At 45.4% G+C, this 25,002-nt stretch overlaps 1 protein-coding gene across 2 annotated transcripts in view; it reads left to right on the forward strand.

Annotated features, from left to right (window-relative positions):
* The first annotated feature begins 7,369 nt into the window (after positions 1-7,369).
* Positions 7,370-25,002, forward strand: part of GPAM (glycerol-3-phosphate acyltransferase, mitochondrial) — a 72,878-nt gene continuing 55,245 nt past the window's right edge. For both annotated transcript variants that reach the window (XM_060034072.1, XM_060034073.1), the window contains exon 1: positions 7,370-7,588. The gene's annotated coding sequence lies outside the window, so the exon portion shown is untranslated. The remainder of the gene's footprint in view (positions 7,589-25,002) is intronic.

Genomic DNA, 25,002 nt, shown 5'->3' on the forward strand with positions numbered 1-25,002 from the left:
TAGCTTGGCCTTTCCTTTTATTTTCTGTCAGCAATTTTCAGTTGGTTTTTTCCTTGTAAGCCATTTGGAAAATGAGCAATTTCTATTTTCTGAATGATACCAAGCTCCAAAGAATATAAATTACAGGGGTCAGTGCTTAGGAATCGTGATGAAAACTCAACAACAAAAAAACAAACAACCTGATTTTAAAATGGGCAAAGGGCTTGAATAGACATTTCTCCCAAGAAGATGTACAAATGGCCAATAAGCACATGAATGGATGCCCAGCATTGCTAATCGTTAGGACAATGCAAATCAAAACCACAATGAGACACCGTCTCTTACCCATCAGGATGGCTACTATGAAAAAAACCAAAACAAAACAGACAAACAAAAAAATCCCAGAAAATAACAAGTGTTTGGGAGAATGTAGAGAAATTGGAACCCTTGAACGCTGTTAGTGGGGATGTAAAATGGTACGGAAAACAGTATGGTAGTTCCTCGAAAAATTAAACACAGAATTATGACATGATCCAGCAATTCCACTTCTGGGTATATTCCCAAAAGAACTGAAATCAGGGACTCAGTAAGATGTTGTACGCCCATGTTCATAACAGCATTATTCACAACAGCCAAAAGATGGAAGCAATTCAAGTGTCCATGGATGGATGAATGTATAAACACAATGTGGTATATACATACAATATTGTACAACCTTAAAAAGGAAGGAAATTCTGACACAGGCTACAACTTGAATGTACCTTGAAGACATTAAAGCTAAGGGAAATAAGCCAGTTACAAAAGAACAAATACTGTACAATTCCACTTACATGAGGTACCTAGAGTAGTCAAACTCACACAGACAGAAAGTAGCGCAATGGTTTCTAGGGCCTGGGAGGCGGGGAAATGAGGAGTTGTTGTTTAATGGGTACAGAGTTTGAATTTTGCAAGATGGAAAATGTTCTGTGGAGGGATGGTGGTGATGTTTGCACAATAATGTGAATGTACGTGATGCCACTGAACTGTACACTTAAAAATGATGATGATGATAAATGCTGGAGAGGCTGTGGAGAAAAGGGAGCCCTCCTGCACTGTTGGTGGGAACGTAAATTGATACAGCCACTGTGGAGAACAGTATGGAGGCTCCTTAAAAAACTAAAAATAGAACTACCATATGACCCAGCAATCCCACTACTGGGCATACACCCTGAGAAAACCATAATTCAAAAAGAGACATGTTCATTGCAGCACTATTTACAATAGCCAGGACGTGGAAGCAACCTAAATGTCCATTGACAGATGAATGGATAAAGAAGATGTGGCACATATATACAATGGAATATTACTCAGCCATAAAAAGGAATGAAATTGAGTTATTTGTAGTGAGGTAGATGTCTGTCACACAGAGTGAAGTAAGTCAGAAAGAGAAAAACGAATACTGGATGCTAACACATACATATGGAATCTAGAAAAATAGTACTGATGAACCAAGTGGCAGGGTAGGAATAAAGACGCAGATGTAGAGAATGGACTTGAGGACACAGTGGGGGGAAGGGGAGGCTGGGACAAAGAGAGAGAGTAGCATTGACATATATACACTACCAAATGTAAAATAGATAGCTAGTGGGAAGCAGCCTCATAGCACAGGAAGATCAGCTCTGTGCTTTGTGACCACCTAGAGGGGTGGGATGGGGGGTTGGGAGGGAGATGCAAGAGGGAGGGGATATGGGGATGTATGTATACATATAGCTGATTCACTTTGTTATACAGCAGAAACTAACACAATATTGTAAAGCAATTATACTTCAACAAAGATGTAAAAAAACAAACAAAAAACCCCTTCCAAAAAACAAATAAACAAAAAAATGATGATGATGAAGGGAAAGGGGGAGGGGCAATATAAGGGTAGGAGATTAAGAGGTACAAACTATTATGTTTAAAATAAGCTATAGGGATATATTGTACAATTCAGGGAATATAGCCAATATTTTATAATAACTATAAATTGTGAATTATATATGGTATACCTCTAACTTATGTAATATTGTGCATCAACTATATTTCAATAAAATTTTTTTAAATAGTAATAATGGTAAATATTATGCTATATGTATTTTACCGTAATTAAAATTAAAAAAAATCTGTAGTAAAAATGAGTCATGATGATAATACTAATATAGACTTTAATATACCAGGAGCTGGTTTTTACTTTTGGGTTTTTTTTTTTTTTTTTTTGGTTTTATTGGGTCTTAGTTGCAGCACTCGGGATCTTACTTGTGACATGCAGGCTCCTTAGTCGCGGCATGCATGCAGGATCTAGTTCCCAGACCAGGGATGGAACCCAGGCCTCCTGCATTGGGAGCATGGAGTCTTACTCACTGGACCACCAGGGAAGTCCCATCCAGGAGCTGTTCTTAGAACTTTACGTAAGTTAACTCATTTGATCCTCACAATGACCCTATGAGCACCATTATTATCCCCATTTTACAGATGAGAAAGCTAAGGCACAAAACAGTAGAGTGATGTGACCATGGTCACATAGCCTATAAGTGGCAGAGCTGCGATTTGAAGACAGGCCATCTGGCTCCAGAGTCTGTGGTTTCAGGGACCTAATCCCAGTACACAGACAAACTGAGGAGGCATTGAAAGTTCACATTCAAGGGAGGATTGCCTTGAATATTCAACGATCAACTGTTGAAATGAGAAGAGGCTAAGATCATAGAGCACACTCGCTTGTGTGAACAAAAACCTGGACCGACCACTACTAGATGGATCGTCTTGAGAAGCGGGAAGCCAGGGCTTGAAGCTCTGTGGGCTGCAGAGCTGTCGGGCACCTCCAGTGGACACCAGGACTGAGAGGGTACATTGCCAACATTTATTGTGAGCTTGGCATGTGCCGCGCTCTGTTCTAAGAGTTTACATATCTTAACACAGCCAACGCTTACAGCAACACTACGGAGCACTTCTGTTTTAATGACGAGGAGATAGGGGAATTCTCTGGTGGTCCAGTGGTAAGGACTCTGCACTTTCACTGTCTGTGGGCCCAGGTTCGATCCCTGGTTGGGAAACTAAGATTTCGCAAGCCGCGCCACGCAGACCAAAAATAAATAAACAAATAAAGATGAGTAGAAGGGTGGAGTGCTTAAGGGACCGGCCCAAGACCACACAGCTGATGGTGGTACAGAAATCAGGAGCGTCATATCCAAGCAAGATTGCTGGAGTTTTAATCCCTTTATGTGAAATGGAGTTGACGATTGCTGGCTCTGAAAGGTTTGTCACGGTGAAAATAAATATGAGAGGACTTTGGAAAGCAGGTAGAACCATTCCAAAGTGGACCAGCATTTGCCTTTTGCTGGTTCTAGGTTTGGGCCATAATTCTCTGATCTCCTCTTGTTGAAAATTCTATTTTTGAGAATCTTAAGCCTGAGCGTCCCGTTCAGGGACACTTAGGAAAGCCCCCTTCCAGGACCAGGTCCTCAGAAGATGCCTGCAGTAGGGAAATAACCTTGGTCACAGGAGCCAAATTCTCTGCTCAGTAGCTGACACACAATCGATGCCATCAACCGTCTCAGGACAGACAGCCTCAAGGAAGTTAAAAGCAACGGCACTTGTACCCTTCTCTGAAGGCAACAGAACACACGTACATAAAAGCAAGGAGGCTTACATGTGAATATATGTAAACAGATATGTATTCTCACAGATATGTAGGAGCACGAACCTAGATGCATACATGTTATATATGCACACGTGCACACAAATGATTTTGGGAGCGCTAGAAAAATCACTGAAGGAAGAATGGGAATAAGTGGCAGCTTGTCAGAAACAGAAAAAAATGAATCTAAGAAGAAAGTGGTAACGTGAAATAACAGAAAGGTCATGGGCTTTGGAGTCAGATGACCTTAGCCTCAAGTTCCTTCTCTGCCACATATTAACTGTGTGACCTCAAGCGAGCTGGTTAACCTCTCTGAGTTCTACTCTTTCATCCCGTGAAATGGGTATAAGTATTCCTACCCTACAGGTTTTTGTGAAGAGAAAATGTGACAGGGAAGGCAACTGTCCGGGACCTGGTCACCTATCTGGTAGGTGCCAAAAAATATTGTATTTTTTGCCACTAAGATGAACGTACTGATAAGTGCTTGCCTCGTTCTGTATCCTGGTGCCCAATCCCCGGTGCTCTGATGCAGGAGGAGATCTAAAGAGAGCCTTTCATTTTCCAGAAGTGGATCTTATAGATGGCTCAGATCTTATAGATGGCCTAACCTTAGAGAGATTTTCTAACTGAATTTTTCTGACAGTGTTTTGCCTGCTGTGTACTGAATTCTACAAGTAACAGGCCCAAGGAAACCCAATAAAGTTGGCATGGTCTTGGTGCAATGAATCAAGAGCCATGAGACGCCTGGCTGGTTCCAGACCTCCGGCATGCCCACACTCCTGCTGTTCACGCTGTGATCCGTACTCCCAGGTAAGAAGTACTTTGCCCTGGAATCTCCACCTGGGAGGTGAGCTGTGTCTGTTCCCATCTCCTGTGCTCACCTGGCCTGCTTGGCCTCATCTCCCCCCATGGAGATCTTTGTCCTCCTGCTTCTGGGAGGATCCCTCTCCCGTGGTACAGGACTGTGCTCTTTGGTTAGGTCTGGACAGGTGATAAGAAGCTGGATGGATTCTCTAGCTCTGTCTCTGGTTGATATCTTTCCCACACCATTCCACTCAGAACATCTGTTCGTATTGTTTGTCAAGTGCCCGTAAGGGTTTCGATGAAACATTCCTGGCCACGGGACAACCTGGGGACTTGGCCAGCCTTTCAGCTGGACTCTCCCCACGTTCTCTGTTTCTTTCCTCCTGCTCTTGTCTTCATAGCCGTCTCTGCATCTTCAGACTCGCATGTTCCCTTATCCCCTTCCACACCCCATGCTGTGGACGGCATCTTCTTCACCCAGGCCCACCCTCATCTGCAGTGCCCCCTCCAAAGCTACCCTTCCTTCCATCTGAACAGCCATGTTACTGCTCTTGGTTAGATGTTAGGAAGAAAGCAAGATGATCTAGCCTGTGTTTGGGGACCACCTAGCTGCCTTTAAATCAGCAATGACTGGCTCACTAGCTCTGTGCCTTATAAGATATTTAATCTTTTTGAGCCTTAAGTACAAATTTTTAAAATGCAGACAGTAACAACTACTTGTTGGCCTAATTACCACTTTCTCCATAAATAATGTCAAATCTCTTTTTCTTTCTTTCTTCTTCTTCTTTTTTTTTCCCTTGGACTACGCTTCCTGGAAGCCAAGTCTGAGTATGTAAGAGAAGAATAAAGCCGTTTTGTGTGTGAAGAGCTGCAGTACAAAGAACGCAGAACCTAGTTCTGCCTCAGTTCTTGGCTGGGTGACTTCTGGCCAGTTACCCAAACTTTCTTATTCTTTATGATCTTATCTTTAAAATGGCAATAAAAATAATACCTCCCTCATCCCTAGGCTTGAGGGGAGGATTACACGAGAGGGAATGTATGACAGTGCTTTATGTGTTGTGAAAATTTGTGGAAATATCACGCGCAGCTACTGTTGTGATATTCTCTCTTCTGGCTAGAGAGATGTCCTTCAAAAGCTACTTCTCTCACCTGCTTTGTTTCCTTCTTATTTCCCTGCTATGAGATTGTGAATTTGTGGATAAAAGGGAGTGGAGAATGTCCATACAGCATTATTTGTAACAGCAAAAAAGTGGAAGCCATCCAAATGTCCATCAGTGGATGAATGGAAAAACAAATTGTTGTATATTCTTACACTGGAATATTATTCAGCAATAAAAAGCAATGAAGTGAACCTTGAAAACATTATGGCAAGTGAAAGAAGCCAGTCACAAAAGTCAAATAGTGTATGATTCCATTTATGTGAAATGTTCAGAATAGGCAAGTCGTGGGAGACAAAGTAGATTGGTGGTTGCCAAGAGCTGGCAGAGGTGGGAATGGAGGGCAGGGGATGCGGAATGACTGCTAATGAGAAGGAGTTTCTTTGTGGGGTGATGAAATGTTCTGGAATTCATTCTGTACAGCTGTGTGAATACACTAGCAATCACTGAGTGGTGTACTTTCAATGGGAGAATTGTATGGTATGGGAATTAATCTTCATGAGGCTGTTACATATTTTTTTAAAAGGAGTGGCGATACAACTCTGCTTTTCCTCTTTTATCCCCTGGTCTGATACCCGTAGGGAGTTCCCTTGGGGAAAGTTTGGCTACACTTGGCCCCCCGACTTGAGTCCATTTCCCGCGCGCCGTTGCTGGTTTCTCCCTTGTCCCCTTTGGACGGGGCCAAATCCCCCGTGACAGAGCCCCCTTCACTGTCCTGCCTCCATGCACTGAGGACTCTAATAAAACTGCTGCCTCCTGTGCTGTAACATTGTTTCGTGAGGGTGGGGAACTCACCTTGGTGCTCGCCCAGTGAGAGACGCCAAATAAATATTGTTGAATGGCTGATGGGGAGGTTGGGGTATGGGGAGGGGGAATGACTGCTAACAGGCGGGGGTGATGAAATGCCCTAAAATGGATTCTGCCGATGCTTAGTGTTATTCACCTAACAAAGGGGTTCTTCTTAAGTTCCTTTAGATATTGACCTCTAATATATCAATACCTCTTAAGGGTTTGATTACACCTCCTCAGGGCCCGTAACAACCTCACGGGAAGTGGCAGAGTTCTCTCATTTAATCCTTGCAGCAACGAGGGAGGGGCTAAGAGGCATGTTCAGGGCTGGAGAGATGGAGGGCCATTATTCACTCCCAGGCCTGCTAAGCTTCCAGAACCCACCCTCTTTATGATACCTCTGTGGCCTAATAGAGCACTGATAGCATTGGAAGGGGAGGGTGATTGGGAAGGCTGAAGAGTAAAGAAAAGCTCGAAGTCACCGCTAATCAAGGACCCCTAGGAAATGCATGAGAAGCATCTCCAACATGTGAGGGCGAGTCACTGGGGTCTCCACCACCTCTTCAGGGTCACAGTCAATGAGTTGCACAGCTGGTGTCAAATATGCTCACCCGCTGCTGACCCAAGCCTGCTTCAAGGGTCCTCTTGGTGATGTGGAAGCATCTGTGCAGGGAGCTGGGTGCCACGTGATCGCTCAGGGTCCTCAGCTGCAGCCCCTGGGCCAGGTGCTTCCACTGACAACGAGGTTCCTGAGCTTGGGGCTTCACTTCCCAGTCAGAAAGTCCCGCCAGGCAAAGCCAAGAAGACACCAGCGGCAGCATCATTAAATTATAAAAAGCCCTGAAACTCAGACTCAGCCCTGGGTCTGTTTGCCTTTGCGGGTCAGGAGGAAGCGTGTGATTGGCTGGCTGAGCTCGGCCTAGAAGGCCTTATCTCTGACTGGTTATTATTTGATTAAAGAGGGCTTCCTCCTCCTGTGGTGTTTCGAAACTGTGCTGGGAGAGTTGCTGCTGCCCGGGGACTTTTTCTGAGGTTACTACCGAGCACCCAAAGTCCTTCAGTCTTTGGCCGTACAAACAAGCACCCTGAAGAGATTTTCATTCAGCCCCACACTCAGGCTGGGGCTGTTTTCTCCAGAGTCTCCATCAGCTTTGCTAATCAACTGGTTGGAAATAAGTCCTCAAACAGCACAAAGTCAAGGATACAGGTATTAAAAAATTTTTTTTTTTCTGGGGCTGTTGGTCTAATTTCTTAGGATGTCAAGACATTAGAAATGGGGGTGGGGAAAGGGCTGGGGCAGTAAAATGGAAAGCAGGAAAGGCAGAGAAAGTGGAGGAAGGAAGTGGAAGGAAAGAGAACTCAGAATCTTGGAATTCTACAGAACGGCAGAGCCAAGGAATGAGCTGTCTGCAGCTGGACAGAGCTGTAAGCGCGATCGTGAGGTATCGTTCGGGTCTGCGTGTTTTGCCCCCATGAAATCCTTCCCCAGGTCTAGCTGCCCCCTTGGCCTCCTTGTCATCCTTCCCGCTGGCTCAGAACCCCGAAGTCCTGAGAGGGTTCTGCACACTTTATGAGAAATCCAGTTACTTCAGCTTGAAACGTTGTCACATCTGATCCTCAAAGTCCTACTTGGTGGTACCAATCCTCGTGACGTTGGCATCAGAGAAGGAAGAGTGGGACCAAGCTCCTTGTTTAGGAGAATTTGTCTCCCACGTTGTCTGGGATCTGCACCTGATGTGACTTGTCCATTCTCATCCTCATTATAGTCCCACCTCGGTGGTGTTTCTTGAGCTTGAGGTGGGCAGACAGAGCTTGACGTCAAAGGACGTCCTTGCTACGGATGGAAGCTGGGCTCCTTGCAGTGCCAGCAGGGACTTAGTCACTTGGAATGAAGGTGAAAGGGAGATGACAGTATGGATTCCGTCCTCTCTAATTGTTAGGTTTAGCTGGAGGTGGTTGAGGAGGGGAGGATATGATACAAAAATAAGAAAAACGATTTTATTTTGGCATTAACTGGAAAAGAATACTTTTATGCTGAATGGCTATGCTTAAAACTGATTTTTCCCTATGCATTTTAGGTTAAGAGATAGCCATGCCAACTGCGTTTCCTTTCTCTAGTCTTGGTGGCTGTCTTAATCTCCAAATGTTTCCATCTGTGTTGTCTTAACTCTTGAGTGTTTGTATACGGATTGTCCCTGCTTTGTTAGCTGCGGCAGGATGCTGTCAAGGCTTGGTCTCAAAACTGCTCCACAGGATGGAAGATCGTTCTTCTTGCTGACTGCTTCGTGGTTCCCAGGGAGTTTTCTCTACTGAGGCCCTATTGTGTTTCTTGAGACTCTTCAGAGTAATTGGTCTGAGAAGTTCATCAAAGTGAATCCTGCTTCCCCCTAATAATTTCAAGAGAAATATCAAGAGGTAGAGGAGAAGCCCAGGACACAGGGTTATGCTTCCTGGACCCTGATCTAGCACCAGGCTTGGTAAGACCGGGCACCTGCCCGGGGACACAGCTCTGAGCTATCCTCTGTTCTAGAGCCATCCCTCTCCTGTTCCTCCTCTCTCCCAGATGTCTTGGGCATCTGGTTCTAGAACATCACAGCCCCCAAAACCTAAGCCAAAGCCCGCAGGTTAAGGGGATCTCCCCAGTCTGCTAATCTTGGTTAGAAGAGTAGTGCAGCATGGGGGAAGGGTCATTCAGATCCATTGCTGGAGTTTGCTTTTTCACCTTGTTATTTAAATTGTCTAAGCCCCAAGTTCCTCATCTGTAAAATAGGTATAATACTTCTCTCATGGGGTTACTTTGCGAATAGAGATTCTGCTTTCATTAATAGCGGTGTGTGCCTACTGTGTGCGAGGCGTTGGGCTATAGTGGAGAATGAGGCAGAGAAAGCTCCCTGCTCTCCTGGAGGTTACAGGTAAACGGGGTGGGAGGTGATAGGCAGTAAAAATATCACACAAATAAATAGGTCATCCCCATCTGTGATGAGAAAAAGAACAAAGGACCTGATCTGGATGGGGGTGGAAAGCTAGTCAAGAAAGCCCTCTTTGAAGAACTGAATGATTCCTAAGACTGAGTTGCTGCTCGCTGGTGTTTTATGATTCCTTGACCCACAGCAGGATAGAGCCAGATCAAATGGGAGCCTCCTGACTCCCTGTCCAGTGCTCTTCTACCCAGCGGCCTCCACTGCTGGAGAGAGGCTGGGCCCAAGCTCAGGGAGGGTAGGAGGAAGAATTGGCCGATTCTGTCTCCTAGAATCCCTTTTCTCCAGCACCTCCTTCCTACTCCCCAGCTGGAGCCCAGTATCCTCACTCCCCTGGGATCTTTTCTATCAGATGAAAATCCCTAACTCCTTCCCAGGGATGCTGGGGTGGGAGGGGCCAGATAAGAGGCTCTCTGTGTCTTTCTCCCCCAGGTTCCTACACGTCGATCCTGGATGACTAACCCACCTGGGGCGGTCATCTCTGGTGGTGAAATTCCATGCACAAGCAGGCTGGGAGGAGAGCAGGGAGCTGAGGATTTGGGGGTGGGCCCATCATCTTCTCTGGCTGCCATGAGTGTGCCCAAGGCTGCCCCCTTCCTCACCCCCTCAGCCTCCGAGGAGCACCGTGTTCCTTTCGCACTGTACACGGTGTCTATTGTGAGCCTTCTGGCAGGGGCTTCAGTGACGGCTCTTGTAAGGAGCTGGTTAGCATTTTTTCCAGACAAAGCCAGTTCTGGGAGGTGCTGGGGAGGCTAAACCTGCAGAGAGTGATGAAAGGAAATGGTCAGTCTCAGGCTCCTGAAAGAACAGCGTCAGCATCTTCAATTCTCTCCCACCTTCCCCGTGGGGAACCCTGTCCCCGTGACCCTCAGAGGCATATCAATTCTCCCTTCGTCTCCTCTTCCTTAGCTGGGGCCTCACTCTTTTGCCTTCAGCTGTCTGCTAGCCAGCCCCCACCTGTTGCTTGCTCGCCACAGTAAGGCTTAGTAGGACCTCCCAGGGTCATCGGTGTTTTAGCCAGTGATGGCTGAAGGGAGCAGTCATGGTGGGAAGACAGGCAGTAGGATTGATACCTCAAGGCATGTAACTGTCTTCAGCTGAATTCAGGATTTAAAATCCTCTGTTTGGTGGGAGAGTCACAGAGGATTGGATGGTGAGAAAGGAACAGAGATGCCATGCCATAAATAATACGCTACACAAGACCATTTCCAACAAGAATTTTTTTTTGCGGTACGCGGGCCTCTCACTGTTGTGGCCTCTCCCGTTGCGGAGCACAGGCTCCGGACGCGCAGGCTCAGCGGCCATGGCTCACGGGCCCAGCCGCTCCGCGGCATGTGGGATCTTCCCAGACTGGGGCACGAACCCGTGTCCCCTGCATCGGCAGGCCGACTCTCAACCGCTGCGCCACCAGGGAAGCCCTCCAACACGACTTTGAATAGCGAGTAGTACCCCAAAGCAAATTCTCCCCAATAGGTCGTAAGAGGAAAATGGCAGGATATTTGCAATAGGAAACTCACTCTCACCGTTCAGTTCCCAGAACCCACAGCCTTGCTCATCCCACCAAGGTGGAGCTCAGTTCTCCACCTGCCGAGCTGCATTTCAGATATTTAGTGGGGCTCCGGCTGTCACACTGAGCTGGCTAATGGAAACGCTCTATCATCACCCCTGGGCTCCTGAGTCCTCTCCCCACCCCATCCTCCCCTTGCCTCAGCGCACCTGCTTGGTAAGCTTTGGATTTTGGCCTCCACCCAGTGCCCGGTGGGGATGGCAGGATGTCTAGCTGAGGTTTGCTCTGTCTATTGTGCTTCCACATCCTGCCAAAAATCAGATTGGCTCAAGAAAAAAAAAAAAGACGCCCAGAATGAGTCTTGAAAGAAAGCAACGTCCAGTTCCCCGTGGGCTGGACTTTCTCTGCAGGGAAGGGGTACTTGTTGTGGAACTGAAGCCTGGTGTCTCCTGGTAACTGTGTCGGTGATGTTTTCTTTGAGTCAATTCCAGAAAGTGATTATGAGGAACGAGGGCCTGGGGAAAGTGAAAACCTCGGGACTGAGAACTCTCCTCAGACTTGGCAATGGGGAAGCGGGAAGATCAGGCAGCAGGCAGGCAGGAGGCTGGCTGCCCCACACCCTCGGCCCTGCTTCTGTTCAGACAGCTGCTCAGACGCAGGCAGCAGAGCTGAGCCTTCGCTCAGCGGTCCCCTGGCACCTTCCTGGGGCAGCAAGAGTCCGAGCTCCCATCAAGCTCCCCTTGGGGCGCATTTTAATTATCTTGTGGGCTGATGCTCAGGGTGAGCCTGCCAGGTAGGATGGAGGTAGAGCCCCCTTCCACTACACTAGGCAGAAACTGCATGCGTGATTAGATAATAGAAAATGTGCCTTCTAACCCTCAGATCATGTGGGTCCTGGAAGCAGCACCGTGTGTCCCTTGTGCTTTGCCGTTGCTCCTTCAAAGGCCCGCTTGCTATACCACCACATCTAATTAGCTCTGTGACTCAGGGCAACGAGGTACAGACACTACTCTCAAGGAACTTAAAGCACAGTGGAAGAGACAGGTGATTAAACAAGCAATGTCCTGTAGCATTACAGCGTGGAGGGTGCCTCCACAGAGCGGTAGTTTATTCTCAGGGCAACTCCTGTGCCCCCATTTCTACCCCTCCCCCGTCCATATCCTTGGCCTGGGATATCTTCTCCATTCAAGCTGGGTCTCAAGTCTAATTCTTCTCCACACAACTCCAGTGGCTACTCACAGTACCCAGATTCCACACCGCAGAGAGGTGCTGGTCTATGAGGTTTTTCCAGTCTCTGGTGACACATGAACTAAGGACAAAGTAGCACGTCTTTAAGATGGCTGTGGGTGTTCAACTTGAGAAACTTCCCCTTGCTCTGAGAGTCTGTCCATCCTGCTTGTTGGGTTGTTAAAATATTCTTTCTTTATTAAATGATGTTGTTTGTAGATTGTCAACTTCTGTTCCGTTTAATTTTAATATTATGACTGGGCAGCATAAAAAAGTGATAGCTCAAGGTCTGGGAATCATTGCCCTTCAAACTGCTCATCCCTGAAATTAGCACCCATGTCCAGACCCAAGCAGGAGCCCCTGGGGTGTCTTTCTTAGTATCTGATTTTCCAGTCTGCAGTAGAGTGGCAGAGCTGATATATTCAAATTCCACTCACTTCCCCAAGACACTTAGCTGCCTGTGGCAGCCAAATCGTTAAACAGACACTACTGTTTTCTTGGCATCCCAGGCTCCTGTATGTTTAATGCCTTGAATATCCGATTTCTGGGCCAAACTCATGAAAATCTAAAGGGGAATTATCTGTCTCAGAAAGCAGTTGCAATGGAAATAAAAGCCATTAGTACTCAGTGTAACCAGGATGTTTAATTTTTCATTGAAATTTCAAGATAAAAGTCCATCTTCAGAGTTGTGTTAACTGAGATCTCCAGCTTCCACTGAGAGGCAGCTTAGAGACTGCTGGAGAAGATGCCAGTGCCCTGGCTCAGGGTAGCCTTTTGGGGGCCCTCTGTCTACCTTCTTAGGTTAAGGGACCTCGGGGTCAAAGCATCTCCTCTGGTTAAGTGAAGTCCATATTGCATCTGGTCACCCTGTCATTCTAGGTGTGATCTAGGGCATTGGAAGTCCCCCATGAAGCTTGATGGATAGAAGAAAATGTCCCCCAGGCAAACCAAATCCCGATGACACAAGTGGTAAAGTCCAAATTCTTGGGCTGAAGTTGAGTGTTTGTGTTAAAAGTTGTTTAAAATGAGTAAATCATACTGGGCTTCGCTATTTAGCTGTAAGGAGGGTTTTGTTTTACCCATTTTGCAATGTTGGCTTTGCTCTGTGAAGGCGGTTGCAAAGGAGACCCTCACGTTTGCACTGAGTACTTCTTGGGGTCAAGGATATAACTTACGTGTGATGTTAGTGGACACCTCTTCTCCTTCTGCCCATCTCTCCCCTGGGACCCAACACATCTCTTGGCACATAAGAGGCCAAAAAATTGTTGGTGGCGACAATGACAATGCAAAGGACTCATATGTTTTAGAGAGAATCAGTTTCTGGCAATATCTACTTGACCTCATATGACCACCCAATCATTAATATTTTTATCTTGCCTATTTAATTATTAAAAGAAAATTCTTTCTTGGACTTGATCCTTGTGTTTGGTTTGCAACCCTAAGGAAAGGAGGGAGTGGGAGCGTGACGCTGGTGGCAGCAAAGGCCTCTAGGTGAGCACTCTGTGTTCTGAGTCTTGGTCTCCTAGTTCCAGAACCTCCCTTGGCTGCTTATTCAGGGGATGATCCAGACTGAAGAGCGACAGTCTTGGTCCTTTAGAACCTGTGGAATTGTGTTTGGTTTGCCTGAGCCATTATGCCAACATGGTCTTTCCTTCCCACTGAACCCATCCCTCTTATGGCAGGCAGCCTTCTGGCTGGCTAGCCTTGAGGTCTGGCAAGAACCGTTGTAGGAGGCTCCAGGGGATGTCATCAACCAGTTGTTGATGTGTGAACCTGGGCAAGTCTCCTTATCTCTCTGGGTCATGGTTTCCTTGTGAAACATGCTGGATTAGGTCAGAATTTCTCGACCTCAGCACATTGTGGGTCATAATTCTTTGTTGTGGTGCTGTCCTGTGCATCGTACAATGATTAACAGCATCCTGGCCTCTACCCACTGGATACCAGTGGCACTCCTCCCCTTTTGTGACAACAAAGCATTTCTCCAGACATTTCCAAATGTCCCCCGGGGAGCAAAATCACCCCCAGTTGAGAGCTGTTGGATCCGATGATATCTGTGTTTGAGAAACCACATTAGGAGCTGTTCGTTTATCCTATTTTATTGCGCTCCCACTATGCGTGGTGCAGTGTATTAGGTTTTACAGCCTAAATACTTTTTACAGATATTCTATTGAGAAAGTCCCATCTACTTCATGAAAAGCTGAATTAGAGCAGGACGGTGTCTACACAGGCATTGAGGCAAAGCGTGGAAAGAAGAGCTAGAATTCCTGTTTGGCTTCTCGCTGGCGTCATCTGTAAAACAGCAACGTTATACATTGTTGTGAGGACCTAATGCTCAGTGTATATAAAAGTGCATAGATCATAGTAGACACTCAGTAATTAAACTCATTCCCCTTTTCTCTCCCCCAACCCTGAGAGAATCAGATCTGCACAAATCAGTTACTTGGCCAGCCTTGCTCTGCTGTGTCTGGGAATCTAACCTTATCCCACCATGTGCCCACAACCTCCTCCCTGTCATGCCAACACTGATATGTCATCTCAAAAACAAATCTTCAACTGTTTGTTTCGAGGAGAGCCCCAGATCTCTTGTACCACCAGATTGTTGAATTGGTCCATCCTTAAAGGGACTGCCTCTCCCTAGCAAAGAAAAAGATTCTCCAATAAGCAGAGATTTGTAGATGCCACCGTTTCATGTTGGCTTGAGCACAAAAATGACAATAAGGAATTGAGGCTGAGGGAACCCCACTTTGTGGGCTGTCAGCACTGCTCCTCCTGGGGCATGGATTGGGCTGTGGGTTTTATCATCTCTCCTGGGTTCTAAGTGTCTCAAGGGCAAAGACCATGCATTGAACATCCATGGCAGGTCCTACACTATCTCCTCCAGGCAAAACATCTTGGTATTTTGTAGCCTGACCCAGTGAAAACTATAATGGTATAGTAATAAAAAGATAGGGCAGGGACTTCCCTGGTGGCACAGTGGTTAAGAATCCGCCTGCCAGGGCTTCCCTGGTGGCGCAGTGGTTGAGCGTCCGCCTGCCGATGCAGGGGACACGGGTTCGTGCCCTGGTCTGGGAAGATCCCACATGCCGCAGAGCGGCTGGGCCCGTGAGCCATGGCTGCTGAGCCTGCGCGTCCGGAGCCTGTGCTCCGCAACGGGAGAGGCCACAACAGTGAGAGGCCCGCGTATCACAAAAAAAAAAAAAAAAGAATACTCCTGCCAATGCAGGGAACCTGGGTTCGAGCCCTGGTCCACGGAGATCCCACATGCCGTGGAGCAACTAAGCCTGCGAGCCACAACTACTGAAGCCTGCGTGCCACAACTACTGAAGCCCGTGTGCCTAGAGCCTGTGGTCTGCAACAAGAGAAGCCACCACAATGAGAAGCCTGCACACTGCAACGAAGAGTAGCCCCTGCTGACCGCAACTAGAGAAATCCTGCATGCAGCAATGAAGACCCAACACAGCCAAAAATAAATAAATATTAAAAAAAAAAATGTTAGGGCAAGGGAGTTTGTTTGTTTTTTGCGGTATGCAGGCCTCTCACTGTTGTGGCCTCTCCCGTTGCGGAGCACAGGCTCCAGACGCGCAGGCTCAGCGGCCATGGCTCACGGGCCCAGCCACTCCGTGGCATGTGGGATCTTCTCGGACTGGGGAACAAACCCGTGTCCCCTGCATAGGCAGGCAGACTCTCAACCACTGCGCCACCAGGGAAGCCCCGGGCAAGGGAGTTTGAATCTGCATTTTCCTCTCTGGTCAGACTCTGACCAGGGGCTACGGGGCTCATGAAGGCAGTGTAGTTCTCAGAAAAAAAAAAAAAAAAGAGAAAAAGGTTCAGGCTCAAATCCCAGCTTTGCCACTTACTCTCTGATTGACCTTGGGAAATTTATGTCACCTCCCTGAACTTCAGCTGTCATATCTGTGAGTCTGCAATCACAAGGGTTCCTCCTCATGAGGAATTAAATATTAGAACACATGGAAAGCACATGGCACAATTCTGGTAAATACTAAATGTTCCATAGAAATCAATTTTTATTAATAATATAAATGATCTGAAATAGTGGCTATTAAAAACAATAAGTATAGTAGATGTTAAACAGACAACAAAAAGATGGACTTCTGGGTGGATGAAAAGGTATGAAATTGACTCATTGTGTTACTGATAGGAAAATAGGCTCAGAAAAAGGAAGCGAGTGGCAAGGGGTACCCAGGACATCATTGCTGGTTAAGGCAGAGCTGGGTCAGATGTTGCATCTCTAGATGCTGGTTCTACCATGCTGGGGCTGCCTTCCTGTGTTAGAGGGGAAAAAAATAACAACACTTGTTAAAGGTGGCAAGGCAGGCTTTCCTTGGGACCACTGTGATAAATATAGGGACCACTGCAATGGGATTTTACAGTGGGGGTGAGAGATTGGGCTCAACTCCAAGTACAGCCTGGGCAAGTGAGGATTTACAGCTAAGGGGCAGGTTGGGGGTCAGTGGGTGGAAAATTACCAAGAAGAAACATCATGGGTGAGGGGGATTCTCGGTAGACTGACCCAACAGGATTCTTTGCTGTAGTCTCGGGTGTCAGATATCACCTGGGGGATGGCAGAGGATAAGGAACCCAATCAGATATCAAAGATGGGGGCTCTGGTGAAACTGACTTAGCAGCGTTCTTAGAAAAACTGGATTTTACAAGAAAGCACACACACGGGCCTCGGAAAAGCTTCAGGAGCCTGACTAAGGTTTGAATGTTTGTCACTATTTAAAGCCCATGTTCAGAAAATTGCATACAGATTGAGGAAAATGCACCTCTTGGTTTAAGAGCCACGTGCTGTTTCTAGAGGGACACTTTCTTCAGGGTAAGAGAGAAATGAGTATTTTGTCTACAGTGTTTCTAATGCCCTAGGGCTGCCTGAGAGAAAAACAGGGCAGAGAGGAGGCCTTGCCCCCAAGCCTCCGGCATAGCCAAGCACTATAGAAACCACCTTTGTCCCTACCTCCCATCTTCCCAAAGTTCAACCCTTACCCTGCAGCCCAGGCTCAAGGGACTGGGGAGTTGGTCTTTCGCGTTAATGCTGATATTCAGTCTTGAGAGCCACTCTGATTAAACCCCTGGGCACCAATATGTTCACCTTCTCAATGAGGCTGCGGGAGATTTCTCTGGGCTGGCTCTGACCTGTGATTCATATCTTGTCTTTCACCTTTTGCCAACGAACTCATACCTTTGCTTGAGAAGAAAAGACTGAAGTTTTCAGGCTCAGTGGTTGAGAGAGGAAGAGTTTTAATCGTCACAGTGCCTCGGGATACTTTATCCTTCAATCTTGCCTATCTTGGGCCTGCTTGGGATGGAGGGTATGTGTGGTCTATTAGGGTGTTGGCAGGTGAAATCACGGATAATTGCAATATGAATGGAAACTTGGTTCAGACAGAATACCGTATTTGCGTCAAACTGTCCTGTGGTCTCAGTGATGGTTATAAGTTAGGTGAGAAGTTGAAGAAGTAGAGTCTTAACTCTTACCAGAACTCCATCGCCTATTTTGCCTTTTTAAGCTTAGTTTATCCACCTGCTGTCTTTCTTATTTGAAGGGCACGCATTTTAATGCTTTTCTTTTACTTCCCTCCTCCTCTTTTGTTTAACCCCCTTCTAGCAAAGCACAGATAGAATGATGATTTAAAGGCGGGATCTGCAAATCATGGTCCCTGGGCCAAATCCTGCCCACGGCTTGTAAATAGAATTGTGCTGGCACACTGCCACGCCCCTTTGTGTATGTATAGTCGTGGTTGCTTTCTGCAACGGAGGTGAGGAGTTGCAATGGAGACCATATGGCTCAGAAAGCCTTAAATATTTACTCTCTGGCCCTTTATGGAAAAAAGCGTGCTGACTCCTGATTTAGAGTGTAACGCGGGAGTTAAACATACCTCGGTTCAAATCAGGTCTTAGTTACTTGCTTGCTTTGACATTGGAAAAGCCACATAAACTCTCTGAAACCTAATCTGTACCGTGGGATAAGAAATACGTACCTTGGAGGGTTGCTGTGAGAATTCAGTGAGAGAGTATTTGCGGCCCTGTGCCTGGTACAGAGGAAAAGCTCAATAAATGTAGCTATTACGATGATCATTGATTCCTTTAACCACCAAATGTATTTCTAGTGCTTTCTCTCTGCTAAGCCTGGGGGGCTGCAGCAGTGATCAAGACATAGACGATCCCCGCTCTCATGGAGCTCACAGTCTAATGGGGAAGACTGACGATATGAAGAAAATAAATCGAGAGATTATTTTCAGACAGTGATAAGTGCTATAGATAAAATAGGACAGTATGAAGGAAAGTGCCAGAGCAGGGGACAGAAAGTTGCTAACTGAGCTCAGACTGAAACATGAGAATGAGTCAGCCATGCAAATATCTAGAGAAGGAATGTTCCTGGCAGAGAGGACAATAAATACAGAAGCCCCTAGCCAGGGGTGAGCTTGGGATGGTCCAAGAACAAAGAGATGGCCTTGGGGACTGGGGCAAAGTGGAGGTTTTGGGGTAGGGGAGACGGTAGAAGACAAGGCAACAGAGGTCAGCACAGGTAAGAGCATGTCATCACTCACAGGTCCCGAGAAGATGCTTTCAGAGGCAGGGATGCAATCTAAGGTCATAATGGGGCAGAAATGTAACTGGGTCCTTGGCCTCATTCTATGACCTCTGTTGTAAATATATTATTCTTCCTCTTTGGTCTCTGGCATTCATCACTGTCAGAAATAGGAGATGAATAGGGGCTCTAGTGAGCCCTAGTCAAAGTGCCAAGCCCATCACGTGGCCCCAGCAGGACACATCCACCTCACTTGGGCCTTCTCCTTACAGTACCCCTGACTCACCAAAAAAAAAAGTCTTCTGGCCAATGCCATTACCTCTTTGAAATCATTCCTTATCAGGAGACTTTAATGCTTCTCCAGGTGGAGCACTTAAGGTAAAAATCAGTTAATGTAATCTTAAAACCCCCTAATAAATTTCCCGCAACTTAAGACAACCAGATAATCATTTTGTCCCTAGGGTCACTCAAAATTCACAGCTCAATTCCCATAATTAGCATTTCTTTTGTATCTCAGTCATTGAACAGGGGGTGAAGAGCCCCAGTGATAATATTTTACCTGTTTGAGGTTTAAAAGAAAGCTTTGATACAATCAAATAAACTGCCTCCAGAGTTGCCAATAATTACAGCCATACAGTACGTTCCAGTTCCAAGCAGTGTGCATACTTGGCTCGCTTAAAGGTAAAAGTGTACATTTAGTTTATCAACTTTGATCCATTTGGGGTGACTCCCCCTCCCCCTCGTGTTCTCCTCTTCATTCTCCTCTTTCATCACCTTTATCCTCACCAGAACCCCTTATTTATCAACCCCCTTGGCTAACAGTAGTTAATACTTCCTTTACAATGCGCAAGTATGTGTTTCTGTCTCATTTTGTTTCAGACATCCTTAAAAGAACAAGATCCAAAGGTGGCTCTCTTCCAAGCCATGCTTTCGAACACTGATTCTTAATCTGGGGTCCATGAATGATCATGGCGGGGGGCGGTTATGAGCCCCCTGAAATGGAATGCACACTTTTACATGTCCTTTTTTTTTTAATCAGGAGGAAGTCTAGAGTTTCATTACACTCTCGAAGTGTTCCCTGATTCTAAAAAGTTAGGAAATACTGCTTTAAAGACTTTACTGACTCAATCTATAACATGGTTATCAAAGGAAAATTCTAGAAATTTTCTATCTGAAAAAGGAACATTTGTTGAGTTGGAGCTGGGCAAGCCTGTGATTCTCAAAGACCACATTTATCACTTATGACCTGTGAAAGCAAGGGGGATTGATGGTTGTTGGGTCAAATGCAGCCTTCCTTTTGGAGGACTACACATTCTCCTGGGGGTTCTTATCACGACTGCAAACATTATATAGTTCCCACTATGCACCAGGCACTGTCCTAGAGCCTTATATATTTTAACTCTTAATCCTCACATTAACCCTATAAAGTATGTACTATTATTAGACTTGTTTTGCAGATGAGGAAAATAGGGCACACACAGATTGAAACCATAGAATGAGCTTTATACTCAACATTCCAAGACCCTTCACAGGTCTGCATAATACATTTTGCCCAGCTGTAATTAATGGCTCAGAATAATTATTATTGTGGATGTGTCTGAATGGCAGCCATGTTGTAAAACCGTGAAGCACATGCCTGATTAATAACAGGATTCCTATTTGTGCCACCTTTGGTTTTGTGAATAAGAACAGATTGCATGTCACATGCAGAGGAGAGCCAGCTGACTACTATGCTTAATTTGAATTTGGCTAAGAGTCACTGTGGTTTATAAAGTGAGGTTATTGACCAAGTAGATAATTTTATTATTATAACTATTGTTTTTTTAACATCTTTATTGGAGTATAATTGCTTTACAATGGTGTGTTACTTTCTGCTTTATAACAAAGCGAATCAGCTATACATATACATATATCCCCATATCTCCTCCCTCTTGCATCTCCCTCCCACCCTCCCTATCCCACCCCTGTAGGTGGACACAAAGCACCAAGCTGATCTCCCTGTGCGATGCGGCTGCTTCCCACTAGCTATCTATTTTACGTTTGGTAGTGTATATATGTTCATGCCACTCTCTCACTTCATCCCAGCTTACCCTTCCCCCTCCCCATGTCCTCAAGTCCATTCTCTACATCTGCATCTTTATTTCTGTCCTGCCCCTAGGTTCTTCAGAACCATTTGTTTGTTTGTTGTTTTTTAGATTCCATATATATGTGTTAGCATACGTTGTTTTTCTCTTTCTGACTTACTTCACTCTGTATGACAGACTCTAGGTCCATCCACACAATTTGTTTTAAGAGTATTTTGGGGGGGGGGCTGGCTGGGTAGGAGGCTTTATTCTTTTGGCAGATCCTCTCAGTCATTATAGATATTGCTGCACTGTTAATAAAAAATATGTGCTTCTCTGTAAAGCATTAAAAAAAAAAAATCCAAGGATGAGATGGCTGAGGTCTCAGCTCAAGTATCTCCAAATACATTGTTGTCCATTCCCTGACCTTTCCGTGTGTTATAGCTGATTCACTTTGTTATAAAGCAGAAACTAACACACCATTGTAAAGCAATTATACTCCAATAAAGATGTTAAACCAAACAAACAAACAAAAAATCAAATTGTGACAGGCAATGAAAAGTGGATACTGTACAATAATGTGGAACGGAAGAGACTGTGGGGCAAGCAAAATGAACCACCACCAACCATACCAAAGGCTGGTCTTCATCCACAGATGGTGATGTTGTGTATATGGTAGGATTGGAAGGGAGTCCTCTATTATGAGCTCCTTCCGGAAAACGAAACGATTAATTCCAACAAGTACCACTCCCAATAAGACCAACTGAAAGTGGCACTCGACGAAAAGCATCCAGAATTAGTCAACAGAAAACGCACGATCTTCCATCAAGATAATGCAAGACCGCATTTTTCTTTGATGACCAGGCAAAAGCTGTTACAGCTTGCCTGGGAAGTTCTGATTCATCCGCCGTATTCACCAGACATTGTACCTTTGGATTTCCATTTATTTCAGTCTTTACCAGGTTCTCTTAATGGAATAAAATTCCATTCCCTGGAAGACTGTAAAAGGTACCTGGACCAGTTCTTTCCTCAAAAAAGATAAAAAATTTTGGGAACGTGGAATTATGAAGTTGCCTGAAAAGTGGCAGAAGGTGGTGGAACAAAAGGGTGAATATGTTGTTCAATAAAGTTCTTGGTGAAAAGGAAAAATGTGTCTTTTATTTTTACTTAAAAACCGAAGGCACGTTTTGGACAGCCCAATATCATCAGCAGTTAGTGAGCAGGCGGCCTAGAAATTTAGACAGACTATTCTCGAAGAAAATCACTTATAAATAATCTATAGAAAATCCAACATTGTGGGTATTAAGGTTTGTGTGATTCCACCCGTAGCCTATAGTGGTTACTAGGAATCCTACAATTCATGTATGTAGGCTAAATTTATAGATAGAGGTGAAGTAGGAACCCTGGACCGGAACAGAAAGCCTCTGGAAAAAGTAACCGTAAAATAATTTGATGAAGGGGAAAATGTTTTGCCATCTCCTAAGCAGATTGGATATGCAACAGGAACAGGCGAGGTGTAAGTCATCCTAACTGAGTGAAGGGTCAGACTTAATCGCCTCCCAAGACAGCGGAATAACAAAGCGGGGCTGGGAGAGAGGATTGCACCCTGTGACCCTCAATTATGGAAAGCCTGTTTTCTAATATCTTACCTTCATGTTGGAGGTCATCCTTGTAATAAATTTCAAATATTTTAAGGAATAATATGATGGTGACCGTCAGAGAATATCTGGTTAAAACCGCAGTCAGCTGCATCGTGCTTATTCAGGTTTCACTTTATATCAGGCAATTTAGATCATTGGAAACTGGGTTGATAACACTCTTTACTTTGGAAAAATGTTCTTTTGGGAAATCTGTAAGTTAAAAGCCAGACACAGTTTTAAGGAGTATGTTTAGAATACCCAGGAGAATAATTTTCCAGAAGAAAATCTTAGAGCTTCTATGTCCCCAAAAGTAATGAAAGTAAATTTATTTAAAAGTATTCGAAAAATGAGCCTCAGCTGAACTTCAATTGATCTTCCTTTCAATTAGACTTAATAAGTAAGTTTCTAGCTTACTTTGAACTCATTAGAAAAAGAATAAACGCAGAGTAGTCCTGTTTCTCCTTGTTCCCTTCATGAAAATTTTTTTCTTTTTTGACAAAGACTGATTCTGAGGGAAGAAAAATAAAAATTAGTCTGTCTCCAGCCATGTCTAGCTTTCCTCTCAAGTATTTTCAAATTCCTTCCTTCAAGGGTATTGGGCACTAGTGTGCTTTGCCTTGTTCTTTCTTTCTTTTTTTTTTTTTTTTTGCGGTACGCGGGCCTCTAACTGTTGTGGCCTCTCCCATTGCGGAGCGCTCCCGACGTGCAGGCTCAGCGGCCATGGCTCACTGGCCCAGCCGCTCCGCGGTATATGGGATCCTCCCAGACCGGGGCACGAACCCGTGTCCCCCACATCGGCAGGCGGACTCCCAACGACTGCGCCATCAGGGAAGCCCTGCCTCGTACTTAATTGTGGTGTTCTTATCCATTGTGGGCCACCTCCCACTGTGTTGCTGGTTACCACTGGAGAGTTGGGCCCCTGTTCTCCCTTGTATTATGTTCTTCCGCCTACTCTGGTTCAGGAAGTTGGGGTGGGAGAGGAATGGGAAATCTGCTTCCTATCTCCCTGTCAAGCTTGGATACATGCCTTCCCCAAGACCCGTGAGTCCTGAGCCCCCAAAACTCTAGGTTCATATATCTCTCCTTGAATACTCCTGTTCCTAGAGCTACCCTTGTCCAGGACTCTTGACAGTTGTCATAGCCATTCACACCTTCCTTTGTTAGTAGGTAATTAACCATGTTGTATTTAGATATTTGACAAATAGATCTTAAGAATCTGTATTGTACAAGGTACTGTTAGGTGCTAGGGATACAAAGGAAAGGAATGGTAGAAATCAAGACGGACATTCAAGAGGGAGAGGCAGATCTTAAATGGCTAATTCTACAATTAATTAATATTCAATTATAATTGTGATAAGTCCCTTGGGGAAGAAGCATATGATATGGGGCCTGCCTTAGTCTGAGGGTCAAAAAGTTTTTCATGAGGAGGTGAGAACTGAGCTATGTTATGAAGCATGAGTTGGAGAGAAAAAAGGGTTGTGCTCTCTCTGCTGGCAGAGAAAGCAGTTTGTGCGATGGAAGAGTAAAGCCCGTTTTTCCTGGGGACTGAAAGAAAGAAAGGGTGACTGAAGTTGGAGAAAAAGAGGGCAAGTGGGAGGAGATGAGGGTGGTGAGATTAACCAGGGTGGAATGTGCCAAGCATTGGCAGTTCTAAAAACTATAAGGAATAATTGAAAAGATTTTAATCAGTCGGAGTGGGGATCAGGCAGAGAAATGGGGGTGTTTGACATCGTCAGTGTTGTACTTTCAAATGTTCATCCTGGCTGATATGTGGGGTGTGTGGGAGGGTGGTGTATAGAAAGCAGACATGAGGAGTCCAGGTAGTAAGCTGCTGTGCCGCCCAGGGAAGATGGTGGTGGCCTGGAATAAGACAGTTCAAGTAGAGAGGAAGATAAAAAGATGATGAGTTTAAAGCTGTCTAGAAGGTAAAGTTGCCAGAAGTTAGTATTCGATTGGATGTGGGAAGCAGTTAAGAATGACTCCTAGGTTCCTGGTCTGCTAAGGACAGAGTGTGGAATGAGAGTGAAGGAGGGCTTTGAACCAGCAAAAGATGCCGAGAAAGAACATTCAGGTAGGTAGAAAGAAATCCAGCAGGACATGGGGTTGTGAAAGCTGAGGAAAGGCTTACACCCAGAGCTTGAACTTGCTCCACGAGCCATCAGTACGCAATAATCTGACATCAGGTTATACAACAGTGGAAGAAAGGTCCCGGGTAAGTCTGGGCATGAAGAATCTAGCCTACATCAGGATCCCTCTCCCAGAAGACAAGATGTTTTGTTTACAGTCAGCATCTCAGCTCCACAAACCATGTTGGATCATACGTTCCAAGAACCAACAGCGGTTTTCAGAGAAGTGGTCTTAAGCAATATTTAGGAAGAAAAGTTTTTCCTAAAAGACAACGTCTTCGGAGATGCAATTCTAGGCACAACAAGGACAAACTTTTGATGTCATCTAGGGTAGTCTGGCCTGTTAGAGGCTCCTGAATCCCTTCATTCCACATTGGGGCCTTTGCTTTAACCAGCCCAACCAGAAGTTTCACTGAGGTTGTTCTGATAGTCATTAGGGTTGCTCATAAATGTTTAGTTACCTTGTTTTGGGCACATGGTGGGATTACACCACCTCTTGCTTCACTCTCTTGCTTTATATGATGTTTTAG

Source organism: Delphinus delphis, chromosome 16, assembly GCF_949987515.2.
Source record: "Delphinus delphis chromosome 16, mDelDel1.2, whole genome shotgun sequence".
NCBI classification, from domain to species: domain Eukaryota; kingdom Metazoa; phylum Chordata; class Mammalia; order Artiodactyla; family Delphinidae; genus Delphinus; species Delphinus delphis.